Raw genomic sequence first — 14130 nt, 5'->3', positions numbered from 1 at the left:
TCTTTCGAAAGCATTTTGAGCAATAATCGCTCCCTATGACTCAGCTGTCAAACGCCTTTCACCTATAGTCTGACATTCATGGTAGGTCTTGCACCAATAGTGCACATCCTTCACTACTGAAGGCCACCAAAAACCCGCTCTCAACACGCGAAAGAGTACTTGACATTTATCCTGGTGTCCACTCTCCTCATGCCATTGCTCCAGTACCAAGCTGATCTCTTCTTTATAGAGCACTCTCCTTAGCACCCCACCTCTGTCGTAGGTCATTAGGTCTTCACCTATCAGTGTAAATTTGCGTGCTTTTTGAATTATCCTCATCCTTTACAGTTTAGACAAACCTTGGGGACACTGCCCTGTATCCAAGAAATTTTCCACCTCCTTCAATGAATCCCTACCTGTGTATGTGGCTGGGACCACATATATACCTGGAACATGTACCTGCACCTTACTACTTGCTAGCTAGTCTGCCTCTTGGTTGTGCTCTCTCTTCACATCTTGAACTGAATTTCTCTAAAGAACTTCAACAACTTCTTGATGGCAAAGAACCAATGTTTTAAGGAATCGCGTTTTACTTGCCATTGGCCTAGCAGTTGCTTGATGACCAATAAAGCATCACCTTTGACCACCAACCTGGAAATGCTGAACTCGACGCATTGTTTCAAACCTAGATGGAGGGCGAGATATTCTGCTTCATTGTTGGTATGAACATCCTCCAAATCATAGGCTTTTGAGAAGATCACCTTGCCGTGTGGATCATGTATCACCACACCTCCCCCAGCTTTCTTTATCACCCTCCTATATGCACCATCAAACCACATGGTAAAATCTCCCATCAGGTCGGGATCCTCTTTGGCTTCATCTCGCACCACTCTTGGATAAATTGGCAAATCTACCGCTTTGCTGACAAAATTTCTGCTAAATGGGACCGACTTGTATGGTCAGTCTTGAAGTCGAACTTGAATTCCTGCAACTCTATCACCCACTTCATGATCCGCTTTCCTGGCTTTAAGTGTAACACTATTTCTGGCAATAGATTGTGAGCCGTCAATATATAAAACTTACGCACAATGAGGTGCACTTTGAACTTTCTACAAGCGGAAACCAATGCCATGACCCATTTCTCCGCTTTAGTGTAAGTCACCTCTCCAGGACTTATCACCCTGCTTTCAAAGTAGATAGGCTTATAGATCCTTCGTACCTTCTGCAGTAACACCGCCCCAATAGCCACAATACCTACCGTCATTGACACATAGAAATCATCCTCTTGGCTTGGAGGGCACACAGTTGGCAGCTGACACAAAATTTCTTTCACAATGTCAAAAGCTTCTTGAGCATCTTCATCCCATTCAAAACCATGCACCTGTTGAGCCCTCTTTTGGAGAGGATATACATACTGTGATAGCATCCAAAAGAAACGCGAAAAATACTTTAGCTTATGTACAAAGGACGCCAAGCCTTGCACACTAGAGGGAGGCTCCATCAAGACTAGTGCCTTGACCTTTTCCGGATCAGCCTCAATTCCATTCTGTGACACCACATGAACTAGCAATTGCGCTTGAGGTTGTACTAGCTTGCACTTCTTAGGGTTTAATTGACCTCCTTCTTCGTCCAGCCTTTGAAAACATAGCTGGAGCTTTGACAAATGATCCGCCCTTGAGCTATAATATCCAATTTCATCCATGAAAACCCTAATGAATCTGCCCAAGTAGGGACCAAACACCCTATTCATCCAGTCTTGGAAGGTGGCATAGGCATTCACTAAACCAAACGGCATCCTGCGATAGGCAAAGCATCCCCATGGAGAGATAAATGTCATCTTTAGCTGATCTTCAAGAGCAATCCCTATTTGAAAGTACCCTGAAAATCCATCCATAATAGAGTACCTCTCATGACCTGCCACTTGATTTAAGATTTCATCTTGGAACGACAGCGGGTAGTGGTTTCTCTTGGTCGCCGCATTCAATGGCTTGTAATCGACGCACACCCGCCATTTCCCATTCTTCTTAGGGGTGATAACCACTGGAGAAACCCACTCCGACTCCTTCACGGGGTATATGACACCTGCATCTAACAACTGGTTAATCTCATGCCAAAGAGCCTCTTTCTGAATCTCTTCTAACCTCCTTAGCTTTTGCGCCTTTGGTTTGCACCCTTCAAATGAAGTAATAGAATGATATAATATCACACACTAATCAAGAGAATAAGTACACAAACTAATTTGATGAGAGACTTTCACTTCTATTACTAATGGTGCAATTACATAAAGTGTATGAGGCCGATTTGGGATACACTAATCAATGGGAGAGTCAACTCAATCCCCAATCACAAACTATTGAAATAAAACTTTAATATGTTACTTATACCAGTCTAATTATCCTCTTCCTTTGACCAATGATCAGGTATTGCATAGCTATTATATAGAGCTCCATAAGTAGGTAGTTACTAATAGGTGCCAATGCAAAAAATAGCAGTGCGTCGCTTGTTTGCAGAGAGCATACTGTGAGGAGTTTAGAATAGCTGCACATGACATTTGGAATTCTAACAGATGACATGTGAAATACAAACTTGCCTTTTAACGATCCTTCAACTCTTTTAACGATCCTTCAACTTTGTCCTAGATTAAGAGAAATCAACTCTACAAAACTGCTTGTTGAGAACATGGTCGAGCTCCAATTTTCTTGCCTTAATTGAAGGAAAAGTGATTTTTCTCCCACTACTCATGGCATGAATGATTGAATCATGACTAAGGATGATCAATTAAGGTTATTGTGACTTACAATGCTGATTCTAAACTATAAGATGAAGTATATGCACCCTATCCTAAGTATGCATGTGATATTGATTCTTCAACATTGAAAAGACCAAGAGACCAATTACTACATTGTTGTTCAAAATTCTCAATATGTTAACTAAATTTCTACCATAATTCACAAAAGTAGTTCCTATTTCCTATACAAATCCCCAAAAATTCAAACCTATATGATGTGCTAACCTCTAAACGTTTCAACACATTGGAATGAGCTAAACACTTATGATAGCTATTCCAGGTTGGTCAGTTAGAGTTAGTTCAGATCAAGTTACGAGTTCAGATCAGAGAAGACTAGATTATAGATTGAAGTAAAAACTCAGACTTAACATTGAAACTAAAGACAATAACTGGAATATATTCATATTAATATGGGCAAAGTACAAACACATGGGCCAAGCTTGCTTTGGGATTAATGATCAAAGTTACAAAGTACAAGAGCATGAAGAGCTCAAAGATATAAAGCACTAATAGTGAAAGTCTATTATATGAGAGATAGATCCCATAAAATTGAGTAGTGAGCCCTATCAATAGTCCTCAAAGTGGGTTTTTGGGTGACTGTGTATTGTACCAGTTATTGCAATAACTGGCCTTGGTAATTGCTGACTCAACCACCTATCTGATTCTTTGTTTGAGGATATTTCCACCATTTACATTTTGTTCCCCCCTTTCTTTAATTTTTGAAGTGTTTAATTTTTTTTTGTTAAGCCGTACAATCAATTAAGGTCCATCACTCCACTAGACTTTCTTTCTTTTGTCAGGAGTCTTCTTCTTTGAAGGCCTGTAAGGTACTCTTGGTGGTGCACTAAGACCTGGTTGATTCTCTTTCTGGATCAAACAATATAGATCTTCCTACTTGAGTTCGTCATTGCCCACCATATTCATTTCTATCTCATATAGTGTTAATGCATTCCAAATTCTTGTATCTGGATCATAGAGGATTCTTTTTTCTCTGATGATTTTGGCTTTGGCTAGCTTCAAAAAATACTAGGTTGTATGCATTAGGGCCAATTCAAAGAAAAAGTGGAATGTTTCTTTGCTCACTAGGATAACTAAGGACATGTAATATGTAGCCATGCATAGAAGAATATGGAATTCTAGGACACACATCACCTTCCTACTGGTTTCTCTCTCAAGAAACTTTTCACCTTTTTAGCCATAACTTTCACAAGGAAGGTCTAGATTGGATGCTCAATATCTCATCGGGTGGTGCTTAATGATATCTTTTTAAAGAGTATCCATGTTGGACACTTTTGATGTACTCTTTACCATGCTAGTTGGTGCTCTTTGTTTTGTGTCCTTAGAGAACCCTTTGCTTCAATTGGCCCTAATGAATCTAGCCTTCAAGAAGTGGCTGATTGAATTTGACTCTGGCTTCAAAGATGATTTCTTACATCTCCTCTGAACTGAAGTTTAGAGGCTGCTCTATTGGCCAGCTCCTTTTCTGAGATTTTGGAGGCTTCAACAGTGAGTTGAGGAAATTGATGGGTGATCTTTATAAGGAAGGAAAGACCGGCCTCTCCATGTGTCACATTCTGCTTCATTTCAAAGAAAACCTTGCAAAACAAAAGTGAAGGGTTAGATTTAAAAGGCAAAAGTAAAGGGTAACCTATTGTAAGAAGTGACAAGCTTTTCAAACTGTAAAGTCAATAGACTTTCTATTTTGCAGAGAATAAATGTTTCAATCTAAATGTACATAAGAAAAAAGGGATAATTTTAATGAAGATTTTATTCTTTAATAAGAATTTATATATATATATATATATATATATATATATATATATATATTTGGCTTTATCTTCTCAAGGGATTTTTTCTAAGACCAATATTGATATTTTTTAGAGATTTCTAAAAGTTTGTCTTTTTTGAAGAGATCGAGAAAAAAAAGTTCGCCTAATGTTGACTTGGTGATGTCTTGCTTTGAGGACATGCATGCAAATAAAGAGGTCGATCCACATCATTGGTTGAGAGAGAGAGAGAGAGAGAGAGAGAGAGAGAGAGATTTTATCGTTGAGCTCATAGTAGGTACTATATCTCACCAAGGGCATAGGGCATCCTTCAAGACCTTCCAGTTTCCAAGATATCATGGTTTTCTTTGCATTATAGTGTAATTTTAAAATGATAGCTAGCATTTTTCACCGGTAGAAAATGGATGAAATGCTTGAGAAAAACCAACCCTCACATTGGCACCCCAAATGAGGAGAGAGATTGCCCAATTGACGAACCTTTTACCAGTTCTTGAATATTTTGTCCTTTTTAATTTTAAGGGTTAAAATGTGGACCATGCTTAGAAACCTATAAATTTCGTAAATTTTGACACGCAAGCGTCCCTATTAAAAATCATAGAGAGAGAGAGAGAGAGAGGGAGAGCGACCAACCAATCATAGTCCATGCGAACTACTATCCACCCAACATGTGTGTGTGTGTGTGTGCATCTGTGTGTGTGTGTGTGTGTGTGTGTGTGTGTGTGTGTGAGTGAGAGAGAGAGAGAGAGAGAGAGAGAGAGAGAGAGAGTATATGTAAGATGCTACAAATCATTCTTTAAAACCAAGCTTGGGAGCTTCTCATAAATATTATCTCCCATAAGGTGCTAGCCTTTGTTCAACAAACTTAGGAGTGCTCTCCTTCTATTGGGGTGGGCAGAGAGAGAGAGAGAGAGAGAGAGAGAGAGAGAGAGAGAGAGAGAGAGAGAGAGAGTCCTTCTTTTGGTCTATATGTAAGATGATTCAAAGCATACTTTAAAACCAAGATTGAGAGCTTCTCATAAACATTATCTTTCATGAGGTTCTAGCTTTTGTTCAACAAAATTGGGAGTGCTCTCCTTCTATTGGGGTGGATAGAGAGAGAGAGAGAGAGAGAGAGAGAGAGAGAGAGTCCTCCTTTTGGTCTATCTTGATCTAGCAATACTACTAAACTTGATGATAGACATTAAATAAGTTAGCATGGTGTGAAGATATGAATGCTAAGAGAAGTCAATGTGAATAACGTTTTTTTGAAAACGGGGTGGGTTCTAGAATTGGTTTCAATGATAGGAACACAATTGGATTCAATATCTCTACTCCACTCTCTTACTTGCTTCTATCCTTGCATCTTTCTAATGATAAAGACATAGTAGTAGTGCACATCATAATTGCCTATATAATAAGAAGGGTTTCTCTTCCTTGGTCTACCTAGGGTTGACAAAAGTGTTACCAAGTCAAGAAGTACAAACCGGGTAAGCTACCAAGTTGTTAAAGAAAGATGAGGACAAATGAATACTACATTGTGTAAGAAAAGCTTAGGGCTCATAGTTTCCAATGTACCAAGAAAGTTTCAAGTTTCAAAGAGATGATTTGGCTCTCTATTAATATTAAGAATGTGATTGACCCTTCCATCTATTTTCTCTGTAGATGACTCGCTTGCATCTCTATCTATGTTTTTTGCACAAGCATAGTAATGGTTTAAATCATCGCCTAATCACAATAATGCATAAACAGCTTAATACAATGAGGTTCACACTATTTGTTCATTTATACTTTCACGTCATTTGCATCTTTGATTGTGATAGAACTGAAAGTAAAATAAGGTTGCTTAGTTGTTTATATTTGAAAGAGTTTTGGCCATTATGTTTAACTGAAGGATGTGGTGCAAAATGAAGTCGATGATCTGTAATCACGCATGCCATCGATCTTTCTCTCCCTCTCTCCCCGAATTACAAAAGTACGTTCCTTTTTGTGAGAGCATATTGTATTCAACCATTTACATGCTTGACACTATTCCCTCATGCACAATCTATATCATACCAGCGATTTGTATTAGCGCCTTAGCTCCTACTCCCTTACATGTGAGACCATACACTGAGGCACTGTAGGTTCAACTTTTGATCAAGTCAAATTTATTTTCTTACATTCTAGCTTAGATCATGGCCTACATTTATTTCTCTCCTAGAAACTTCATGGACTCAATTTGTTAGCTGCCACCATTATATCCATAGTAGGGGAGCATCTTCTTTATGGAAACTTTTTAAGATGCCACCAATAAAGAAGATGCCACCATTGACATCAATAAAGAAGTTATAGAATATTCTAGCATCATAGAAAAAACCTCAAATTATTTTAAATATTTGAAGCATCTAATAAAATTGGAATGATATAGAAATGATACACATAAGTCTCTCTCTCTCTCTCTCTCTCTCTCTCTCTCTCTCACACACACACACACACACACACACACAATGTATGCTTGAGTTCAAGACTCTATGAATAGAAATTTCTTTGAAATTATGGTTGTTTATAAGACGTAAATGTGTGTGTGTGTGTGTGTGTGTGTGTGCATACATACACACGTACATATACATGAATATACACATACATATATGTATTTTTAGATAATGAAGCAATTCATCTCCAAAGCCTACATAACCAACTCAAATTATAGTTTTAGCTTCTTGTATTCAAAGATAATGAGTTTTCTTATGAAAAGCTACAAAGGTTTTTATCAATGGAAAAATTTAATCGCACAACCAAGGGTATTTTGGGATTTTTTTTAAAATTTGAAGGGAATTTTGGGAATTTATGACAAAATATTTTGGGTATTTTTGGGCTTTGAAATTTGAGGGATATTTTGGCAATTTCCACAAATTAGAGGGGTATTTTGGTAGCTTTCCCTATATATATATAGATAGATAGCACACACACACATACACATACATATATACATATGCATGTGTCTATGTGTGCATATATAAATAAGTAAATAAGTATACACACACATAGAGATACATGAATATGTATATATGTATGTGTATATGTGTGTGTGTGTGTATGAATGTACATATCTCTGTGTGTAAATAAATATATGTATGTGTGTATACATATATATTATGTTTGAATCAAATATTTTTCACATAGGTCTTGAGGCCTCCTCCTATTGTAATTATGACATTCAAAATTTCTATGCTCCCCCCCACATTAAAACCTCTCTCTCTCTCCGTCCCCCCCTGTTTGTCAAAATCTATCAAGAGCTTGTGTCATGCATCATTTTTAGAAGTACAATAGACTATACATGTAGAATGAGAATATTGATAGTGTTCTAATTGGAACATAAGATAGCCCTATGAGAATACATGCTATGTTTCCTTGGACACAACAACGCACGGGTCACATACTAGTATATGTGTATGTATATATGTGTGTGTATCTATATAATTTACTAGAATTATACAAGGTGAAGCTTCACTTTACTATTCTAGAAAATAAAATGAAAAAAAAATCAATACATGTCACGATGTGAAATGAAAGGTGAAATATAGAGATCCATTTACTATTTTAAAATTGAAATAGCATTTAAGGTATGTCTGCATCACTGACAACATTGAAAATATGCCTAGCCCAACTCTCCTCTAAGGCTTCTTTTAGAAAGCCAAAAAGGACATTGGGTATTGGATTACACACAATCTTTCCTATCCAATTCACTTTGTTGTTTTCTCAATATCTTACAATGCTCCAAGTGTTTTTCTATCCATCATTTTCTAATCTTTTAGAATATATTGTAATTTGAATAGTTCATTGTGTTACATTTCTTTTCAATAATCTAATACTTTATTGTTTATTGTGACAACAAATGTTTTAAAATACTAGGGTCACTTTTAGTTTTCTCTCTCACAAGGAACTCTCTTATAATTATTAAAGCCCTCTCAATAGCTTTATGTAGGCCATAGTGAACTTTGACCTTGTTTTACCAAGGAAGGTTTCTACAATTTGGAATTATATATTTTGTCAAGTGACATATGGACATGTATCTTCATATTTTAGTTTGAACCTCCATGTGTATTGTCCTTGGCTGCAACATGTAGCTATCTACACATATTCATGCTTGTGTAGGTTTGAGGTCCAGCAAAGAAAATGTACAAATGTACCAACTTTTATATATTTATACATCTATCTATATATCTATCTATCTATATCTATATATATAATGGAGATTATAGTTTTCAAGGAAAGAGAGGGCTTCCACATGTCACTCATTGATTCACTTAAAAAAAAACCCTACAAATCGTCTATTCTAAACTGCAAAAGTGAAGGGTAAGTATGGACTTTGCAGTAGATGAAAAGCCTCTTGACAATGGATGAAAAGCTTGCTGACAATGTATATAATGGTGGAATTTGACAAATTGAATTCATGAAGTTTTTGGGAGAGAAAGAAATGTAGGCCATGGCCTGGGCTAAAATGTAAGAAAAGCACGTTTGATTTGATCAAAAGTTGAGCACTAAAGTAGGGTATGATGCTTATACTCTCAAATTTTCAAGGGACATGATTTGTGTACATAAAGAGTCTCTTCTACATTCCCTCAATGTCTCGTATCACATTTAAGGGAGTAGGAGCTAAGACAAATGGTTGGTATAGTATAGATTGTGCAAAAAAGAATAGGCTCAAGGATGTAAATGGTTGAATAAATTATGCTCTCTCAAAGAGGAACATGCTTTTGTAGTTTGGGGAGAGAGGGAGAGAGATATCAATGATATCCATGATTTCAACTCACAACCTAAATTTTGCACCTTGTCCTTGAGTTTAGCATAATGGCTAAAACTCCTGCAAAAATAAACAATTGAGCAACCTTATTTTTCTTTGATTACCTTCATAATTTAAGGTGCAAATTGTGTGAAATTGAAATGAACAGATAGTGTGCACCTTATTGTACTATGTTCCTTATGAATTTTTGTGATTTGGTGATGTCTCACACTATTACCATGTTTGCACAAAAAACATAGATAGAGATGTAAGCAAGGAGGCATCTATAGAGCAACATAGATCAAAGGGTCAATCACATTCTTGATAGTAAAAAAACAACTCATCTCAGTTTGAAACTTGAAGCTCTCCTGGTACATTGGAAATTATGAGGCCTAATATTTTGACAACTCCACTATTAGACATGAATTTTTTATGATTAGATAGTGTAGTGTAGCAGCTATGGACTTCATCTTTAAAAACTTATTGACTTGCCCACTTTGTACTTATAGACTTGGTATCACTTTTGCCAATCCTAGGTAGACCAAGGGAAAGATGTCCTTCCTCCTATATAGGAGGTTATGATGTGCACTACTACCATATCTTACTCACAAGAAGATGCAAGTATAGAAGCAAGTAAGAGAATGGAATAGATACATTGCATCCAATTGTGTTTGCATTGTTTAAATCGATTCTCAAACCCACTGAGAAGATAGCCATATGAGAATAGAGGTGACGTTTGAGTGGCCACAGCAACACGCAGGTCACATACTAGTACTATATGTAATGGAGCTTAAAATTTTCAAGGAAAGAGAGGGCCTCCACTTGTCACTCATTGGCTCACTTCAAAGAAGACCTTCCAAAGAATCTAATGTAAAATGCAAAAGTTAAGGGCAAGATTGCATAAAAAAGAGCCTTTTGGTCAATGGAAAGTGAAAAGATTGACTTTGTTTTTTTTGCCAAAAGAGTTTCTACTCTACATAAGGTAAATGTACCAATTTAAATGTTGACCAAAAAAAAAAAAGGTAAATTTGGGGGGAGGGAGTTTTCTCTTCAATACGAATTCAACTTAGGAGGATATATTTGGAATTTTTGGACTACATAAGTCCTTAGTGAAGGGTGTATTTTTGGGTAAAAATCTAGACCATTGGAAAACGCTTGTTCATTAATGCCACATGACAAGGTAATGTTTTTTTTTTTTTTTTTTAATAGGGCCTTGTGAGAGGGTGTTCACATTTTTGTATCTCTATATTTAAAGAGGGGAATTGAGTTTTGTGTCAAACATTATTTTTTATACCTTTAGAATATATTGTAATGTAAATAGTTCATTAATACACTTTTTTTCAAAAAAACATAATATTGTATTGTAGAAATATATGTTTAAAAATAATAGTGTCACTTTCTATTTTTCTCAAAGAAGCTTTTTATTAAGCCAGAGTGAATTTTCACCTTGTTTTCAAGGGGATTTTTCAGGACCAATATTGATATTATTTTAACAAATTGTGTAATTTTATATTTGAACTTCAATAAAAAATAACTCTAAAGAAATACTTATACACTCTTACTTATAGTTCTTGAAAAATTGACACCTCCACGCATCAAGCAAACATGTGTTGCCCTCTCCCCTTCCCCACCAAGTCATTGGTTATTGTGATGAGTGTGTGCAAGCAAGTGTGCATGACGGAGACAATAAGGATAACTTGAAGGTTGAGTACGTTTCTACAAATAGAGGGGGACACACTTGCTTATGAAAAAGTTGGGCCTCCACCTGCCAACTTCAAATGCGTAGAGAGAGAGAGAGAGAGAGAGAGAGAGAGAGAGAGATCAGAGGGATGAGAAGTTCTAAGAGAGTAGAGAGAGGTTTAGTATCTATGAGAGATAGAGAGTAAACCAATCAACAAGAAGAAGAGAGCAGAGAGGTTGTGTGCCAACACACATGTATGTGTGTGTGTGTTTCAATAACAATATAACATACACACCAAAGAATCCTTACAAATTACAAAAGACACTAGAAACTATGTCAATGAAAAGGTGGTATAAATCCCATTCATAGTACAGAACAATCTTTATACACAAGTAAGAGAGAATCAAGAGCCTGAAGATATATAAGTCTCCCATCTTCAAGCCAAGGAACTTTGAAAACCATAGTTGAGAAGGTAACCCTCACCTGCACCCATGGAAACAACACAACATATAGTTAGCATTGGCACCGTATGTAGGTGATGCATGGGTATCCCACATGTTATAGATGTCACCCAACTAAATTGCGCTCAAAGACAAATAGTACGAAAGGTAAAGCTAGCAATAACATATATTCAGAGATGGTTTCTTTTACAAGGGGTTGCAGGGAAACCATGTGGAGCTCCTTTAGCTTTGCAAGCTCTCATGAGGTAAGTCCAGTGACAAGTTTTATGAGGCTTTTTAGCCCCAAAGTGGGCCATATATACCTGTTTCTTAACTATACAAAGTTTGGCATTGCTGCTATTTTTTTGGGTCAATAACAATGCTCATACGTGCAGTCAATCTATAATTTGGAGTCTCCTGTAACACAAAGAAATCTAGCTTGTGTCAAATGACTTTTTCCTCTTGATCCTATCAATTCATCTAATCTCTCTATTTTAAACCATGAAGTACCCAAGATGATTACTAGCCTTCCTTAAAAAGATTACAAACCTAAAGTGTTTATGATATGTCAGGAGACCTCTATTTAAGGAAGTCATTGAGCTTCAAAGGAACAAAGTACATCAAAGTCACCAACCGTGTAAGGCCTAATACGTCAGCAATGGCATTACCCCAAACCCAATTAAGGCTACAACTGCTAGTATTACCCAAAGAATCATATCCAGCAAATAGTAACTTCTGTTTAAATATAACCAGCCATTCACAACCATATTTGGCCACATTGAGCGGCTATAAGGTATGACTAGTTATAAGTGCCAGTTTCAAGCCCAATCATTAGATAGAAGTACATGTTTAAGTTAATTTTTTTTCCCAAGTTAGTCGATATTCCAACCGTCATAAAAAACATCAGCCTTATATTATGTGCAAGAGCTTTTCCATAGATCTGTCACATAACAATCAACAAGCATAGCTTCATTTCCTGACCGTATCTGAGCAAGAAAGGCAAGCTCAACAAAAAACCCTGGAGGCACCTCATCAAAAAATTAATTGGGGTAGCTACCCCAGTAAAATAAAACAGACCTGCTTATTTTAAACCTCTTAAAAGTAAGCCAATACCTAATATATAATATAGGGTCATCCACCAAGTATAATGTAAGAGAAAACTTCTAGCATTACTTTCTTAGCCATAAAAAGTCTCAAGGAACCATTAACCTGCATTGAAGAAAGGATACAACCTTTCAATGTATTTCACTGCTCGTATACACGCCTATGAGAGAGGTCAGTAGTGGACACATATTGAAATAATTCCTTGAGCTCGAAAGTAGAGTAAAAAATAAGTGCCCCTGATACCAAAGGGTCAGTGGAAGTTGCCAACCATAAGCAAGCTAGTGACATAGCAACATAACATTTATACTTTGACTTTGTATAGACAGGACATGCATTAGTTCTATTACCATATCAAAAGTAGATCACAACACATCCATGAAGCTTGGATAGTAGTTCTCCCAGGGGGGTCACTTAATATTTATGTGACTATCACGTGAGTACAACCGAAGGGGTTATTATTATTTTCCTCACATTTTCACATACAAAAAGGTACCATAAAATGTAATTGGATTGTTTTTTACAACTAAATTACTTGTCAAAATTTCACAGATAAGTAGTTTAAAAATAGTCCTTGACTGCACGTGATATACAAAATTTATATTTAGTGCCACACCAAGTCAAATTTCCAAGATAATATGGTTTCCTTACAGTAATAGTGTATTTTCAAAAGGGTAGCTAACATTTTTCACCCATAGAAAATAAATAAAATGCCCAACAAAAATCAACCCTCACATTGGCACCCCAAATAGGGAGAGAGATTGCCCAGTTAATGTACCTTTTACCAGTGCTTGGATATTTTTTCCTTTTGGTTTTTAAGAGTTAAACCATGGGAAATTCTTAAAAATCAATAAATTCTCTAAATTTTGATAGGCAAATATGCCTATCAAAAATCAACCCCACACACACACACATAGAGGAAAATGTTTTAGCGTCCAATGAATGAATGACGCATCAAGCAGAAGGGAGAAGAGGAGAAAGAGAGAATAAAATGTTTAAGGGTGTAAGAACAATATAAAAATACGTTAAAGTTACACAACAAGTCTTTAACACTTGAGTATCTATGGGAGGGAAGGAAGGGGAGAGAGAGAGAGAGAGAGAATAAAAAGAAGAAGAATAAAATTTTTAATCCCATAGGAACAATCCAAAAAGATAGAGGAGAAGAATAAAAGAAGAAGAATAAAATTTTTAATCCCATAGGAACAATCCTAAAAGATATGTATGGCAACTTGGGTGAGAATAAAGTTATTTTTGTTTCATCTTCTAACTCTCTCTCTCTCTCTCTCTCTCTCTCTCTCACACACACACACACACACACACACATGTACACATCTTGAAAAAATAAGAATTCAAATATTGTAGGAGCGATCCAATGAGATCTCAACGATCTATTCTATGGTCTCAAGTTCAAGACCTTAGAGAGAGAGAGAGAGAGAGAGAGAGATCATAGCCATCTATATTTTTTTTTACAGAGATTGAGAAAAAGGAATTTTCTCATCCTTTTTATGCATTGACTTGAGGTCATCACTTCAACCGCAGGAGAACCGCAGTGCAACTACTATACCACGATGACAAGTCATATGTGTATGTACACATGAGCTCCATGCAAACTT

Source organism: Adiantum capillus-veneris, chromosome 28 (genome assembly GCF_014529385.1).
Source record: "Adiantum capillus-veneris isolate H3 chromosome 28, ASM1452938v2, whole genome shotgun sequence".
Taxonomy (NCBI): domain Eukaryota; kingdom Viridiplantae; phylum Streptophyta; class Polypodiopsida; order Polypodiales; family Pteridaceae; genus Adiantum; species Adiantum capillus-veneris.
The sequence above is the reverse complement of the archived record's forward strand: the minus strand, read 5'-3'. Positions refer to the sequence as shown.